Source organism: Melitaea cinxia, chromosome 30, assembly GCF_905220565.1.
Source record: "Melitaea cinxia chromosome 30, ilMelCinx1.1, whole genome shotgun sequence".
In the NCBI taxonomy this organism is placed as follows: Eukaryota; Metazoa; Arthropoda; class Insecta; order Lepidoptera; family Nymphalidae; genus Melitaea; species Melitaea cinxia.
Window position 1 is genome coordinate 458,562 of NC_059423.1, and position 5,281 is coordinate 463,842.

At 35.6% G+C, this 5,281-nt stretch overlaps 1 long non-coding RNA gene across 1 annotated transcript; it reads right to left on the reverse strand.

Moving 5' to 3' along the window:
• Positions 1-311: 311 nt before the first annotated feature.
• LOC123668297 lies at positions 312-5,194 on the reverse strand. Its single transcript, XR_006745557.1, has 2 exons — positions 5,070-5,194; positions 312-373 (listed from the first exon to the last, which is right to left on the reverse strand). It is a non-coding gene; the product is annotated as an uncharacterized LOC123668297 (long non-coding RNA).
• Between the last annotated feature and the right edge of the window lie 87 nt (positions 5,195-5,281).

Here is a 5,281-nt window from a genome sequence, read left to right on the forward strand (position 1 = left end):
AAAAAAATTAACACAGACACGAAATAAATCAAAATTATGAAAAAAAAAGATAAAAAAACGCCGGGGCGTCGAATTCCTGCCAAAACTGCGCCCGCGTATCACCAAACTTGTGTGGGGTACATCGACTTTAGACTAAACTGTCGTACGACTGTCACACTACTAATAATATATACTGTAAAAATTATGAAAATGTAGTCAGTACATATTATTAATAGTAAAGAATAAATTCTTTTGACGTAAACGTGACGTGCGACAGAATAGTCGCAGTCGTGTCGCCCATCGACTTCAGCGCACAAGTTCGGATCTACGGGTTCCAGTTTAGGAGGCTATCGCTATGTAATAGCAGATCCAATTTAACTTGGATTTGCTACAGCTAGAAAAGAAAAAAAAATACAACAAATTTTTTTAAACCAAATATAGTATAAGAAAAAAAAGTTTGTAATAGTTCAATTGAAAATAATAATTATTTATAGGGTTTAATAGTTGCTGATAAAGTATATCCAGCACATAAGTTGCTGATAGGTTTTATCAACAGAAGACAAAACAGTTAATAGAACTATCTGGCAGATGAAGTTCTTACTGTTATCTGTAAGATTAAATTTTATCTGTTGGATACAGTGTATACGTCACGCTGGAACGGACCATGTGTCTCAAATATCCCTTTAAAAACTTAATTCTTGCTTTCTCTCTATCTATCTACGTGCCATTCTACTTCCTTGATTATTACAGCCAGCACCTTAAGAGCCATTTCACAATTTTACGCTCTGCAAGTTTAGGTAAATTTGGTCGCATCGCGCGAGTCGTACGAGCCGCGCGATCTTTGTGCTAGTACGTATAGTGTGACAATCAAAAGACCATCGTGATCATTTTCTGATGTATAATAAAAATTATAACTATGGTATAAAATGTTTTTTACATAATTAATTTGTTAAAAATTTCAAGTATGTTATATAACAACAGTCAATAAATTTAAAATAAAATTAAAAAAATCAATTTTATGAAACAATTTTTTTAATTGATTTAGTTTTTTCAGTTTACGAATGAATCTAATATTTAGGATATGAATAAAAAAGCATTTAATGACATCGACACCGACAAACATATTAATTAACAAATAACAAGACAAACAGATTGAAATGCCTATTTGTATTGATAGTGTGAGAAAAGAAAATTAAATTATACATTTGTTTACAGAAATTATCATTATATTATTTTACAGTCATTTTCGTAATATGTTTATTTTATTTATATTTTATTATGAAAGTATCAAATGCGTTTTATCCGCTATAACAACAGGCGCTTGGCGCGTGTGAGCGAAAGAGACGGCTGCGCAGAATTTGGCGTGGACCTTACCTCTAAGAGCGCTAGCGCTCGACTGATTTACCGGGCTTGATGCGTGGCAATATATACTATCTTTTTATTATTTAATATAAAATGTATTAAAAATAATTACATCTTTTAATTATTTTTTTTGTATTCCTTAATGATATAAGTTTACTTTGATGAAGATAGTTCGTTAAAATTTCTTAGTTTTCTAAGAGAAATATCGCATTTAAAATTGTACTTATTTGGAAAATATTCGTAACTTTAAATTTTTTTTCATCGTTTAATAGAGATACAAATGGAATAAAAATCTATGATAGTGGACAACAAAATTATATTCCACATATTATGATATTTTTTTAAAATGGTTTCAACGTAGAGGTTATTGAAAAGTAGGACTTCAAAGTATACATTGCGACCGTTTACCCAGGGAGGAGGCTGATGAAAAGGTTAATAATTTTATACACATAATATAAATCAAAATTCTGATCTGACTATGGACTACAACAAAGGTTGCTCTATTATATTTCAAGAATATAAATTACATTATTGCATCCAACACTGAGATTAACGACGTCAAAATATTACAATTTCGCGGATTGTTACCGATTTTTGTGAAATGGCTCTTAATTGTGGCTCTTCTGGTGTTGCAAGTATTTATCAGCGGTGATCATAAAACATTAGATACACTACTTGTTATTTTATCCAATTCATCATTACAGCCTTTACAGTCCACTACTGGACATAGGCCTCCACAAGTTAACGCCAAAAATAGCGTGAACTCATGTGTTTTGCCCATAGTCACCACGCTGGGCAGGCGGGTTGGTGACCGCAGTACTGGCCTTGTCGCACCGAAGACGCTGCTGCCCGTCTTCGGCCTGTGTATTTCAAAGCCAGCAGTTGGATGGTTATCCCGCCACCGGTCGGCTTTTCAAGTTCCAAGGTGGTAGCGGAACTGTGTTATCCCTTAGTCGCCTCTTACGACACCCACGGGAAGAGAGGGGGTGGCTATATTCTTTAGTACCGTAGCCACACAGTACGTTTTTTATCCAATTACTTTCGTTAAAAATACTCTGATCCAAATTAGTATCAAACTCAACAAATTAACATCTAACTTTTTTTTTTATACAACTAGGTCGGTAATCAAGCGTACGGCTCACCAGATTGTTAGCGATTACCGTAGCTTAAAGACGCCTGCAACACCAGAAGCATCGCATTCGTGTTGCCGACCCTATCCCCAGTTCCTCCAAGTAGCTTTGGTCACCTTACTCATCAACAGGAACACAAACTGCTTAAAAGCAGTATTATTTAGCTGTTATCTTCTGCTAGGTCAAGGTACCCCAGTCGGGCTGCTCCATATTTGCAGTGTCTCCTGGGGGGTACGGGAGTCGGTAAAGCGCTTGCGATGCTTCTGGTGTTGCAGACGTTTATAAGCTACGGTAGTCGCTTAGCATCACGGGGGCCGTATGCTTGTTTGCATCCTTGTCTTATGAAAAATACTTTGGAATCAAATGTCCAGTCTTGGATTTCCAGTTACCCTTCTATTACTTTACTAATTACGTACGCAAAGCTCAGATCAGATCATTGTAATCTTTTCAGAAGTTTGCGTTGTAAGTGGAAGTGACGCCGCGTTGGCGCAGCGGTCACAGCCATGGACTGTACCTGTTGCGCTGGCGGTTGCGGGTTCGATCCCCGCACATGACAAACATTTGTATTAGCCATACAGGTGTTTGCAGTGGTCTGGGTGTTTGTGCAGTCCTTGTGGGTCTCCCCACCGTGCCTCGGAGAGCACGTTAAGCCGTCGGTCCCGGTTGTTATCATGTACACCTGATAGCGATCGTTACTCATAGTAGGGAATATATCCGCCAAACTGCATTGGAGCAGCGTGGTGGATTAAGCTCTAATCATTCTCCTACATGGGGAAAGAGGCTTATGCCCAGTAGTGGGACATTACAGGCTGAAGCGTGCGTTGTAAGTACTTTTGGGTCCAATTTTACTGAAATAGTTCAGAAATCTTCACGTAAAAGTATAGGAATCAAGTATCCATATATCAAGCCTTAAACAATGTAGCTTGTAATATTGGGTATCGTCATAGTTAATGATTTACCCAAAAATCAAATTAATAATTGTGTTTGCTAGCAAACGAAAAAAATTGACATCAATTACATCGACAAGTAATACAACGTAAGTAGACGAAAAAATTAACAATCGCACTTGTCGTTACTACGATTTTCGAGGGTTTCCCTCGATTTCTCTGGGATTCCATCATCAGATTCTGGTTTCCTTATCATGGTATAACCCTTGGGATATTAACTTTATAACAAAAAAAGAATTATCAAAATCGGTTTATAAACAACTAAGTTATCCCCGAAAATATCGGTCACGGTCGAATTGAATAACTTCCTCCTTTTTTGAAGTCGGTTAAAAAAGAACAGACCTCTCTACAGACCTCTTCTATTTGATAAAAGATGTTGGTTAGAAAATTTCAAACACGGTCGAATTGAATAACCTCCTCCTTTCTTGAGTTGGTTAAAATAGAACACATAACTCATCTATTTGATAAAAGATGTTGATTAGAAGCTGTTGTGGTAAGATTATCACATTTTCCCTTCTCTGCATCTCACTTTTTGTGATGGTTCTCTCTACTTGATAAAATATAATAAACAAAATGAATATAAAATACTGTAGTATTATAATTGTGTTTGCTGGCAAACGAAACAAAACCGACTTCAATTACATCGACAAGTATTACAACGTAGGTAGACGAAATAATATTGTACTTTTTATATATAGGTACTTTTACGTTTCTGCGTGTGTTCTTTTTCCTTAATTCTTTTATTATTAGTTTACTTTTAATCTGTACCTTTATAACATTACTCAAAAAGCATTCATCACGTCTCGTTCAAATTTTAATGTGGCCACGTAACAAACACAACGTAATTCGACGAAAAAAATAGTCAAGTAAATACGCATTAATAGATATAACTCGAAAAGTACTTGTCAGATGTAAATTAAATTTAAATGGGACCACATGACACGCACCACCTTTCGACTAAAAAAGTCATCGAAATCGGTCCACATAGTCAAAAGTTCTGAGGTAACATAGATTAAAAAAAAAAAAAAAAAACAGTCGATTTAAGAACCTCCACCTTTTTGGAAGTCGTTTAAAAAGTATGTAAACGTCATTACTAAAAGGCCATGATGAAAACTCCCTTTTCTGGTTTATATTTTTGGGACGTAACTAGTAGCCATATGTAGCTATTTTTTTAATACCAGCTTCAGAGAACACACAAGTCCATTGGTCTCGCTTGTTCCCAAAAATAGATACAAACTGCAAAGGTACGGCGTCGTACATTACTCCACCACTTCTCTTTATGAAGCTAATGCCCAGCAGTGGGACATATCTATAGAGTATAGAATTTAGTATTATAGTATCAATTTAGTATGACGAAATCTTTACCAAATGATATGGTTCTTTAGTTCTTTATTAACCAAATTCAAAAAAGGAGGAGGTTATTCAATTCGACCATATATATTTATATATATTTTTTATGTACGTTCGAGGATAACTTCGTCGTTTATGAACCGATTTTGATAATTATTTTCTTGTTCGAAAGCAGACATCCTAAGGGTGGTACCGTGATAAGGTAACCAGGATCTAATGATGGAATCTCAGAGAAATCGAGGGGAACCCTCGAAACTCGTAATGAGGACTAGTTTGTATGTTAATTTTTTCGTCTACTTACGTTGTATTACTTGTCGATGTAATTGAAATCAGTTTTTTTCATTTGCTAGCAAACACAATTATTGGTAAGACTATATTATGGTGTCTTAATATTTCAATTTTGATCACGTTCCATTGGATTTCATCATCAGTTGGTCACTCCAATTGATTTTATTTTACAATCGACGTAAAACGAAGCCTTCATTTCCGTTGCAATAACAGATGGTGTCTTCA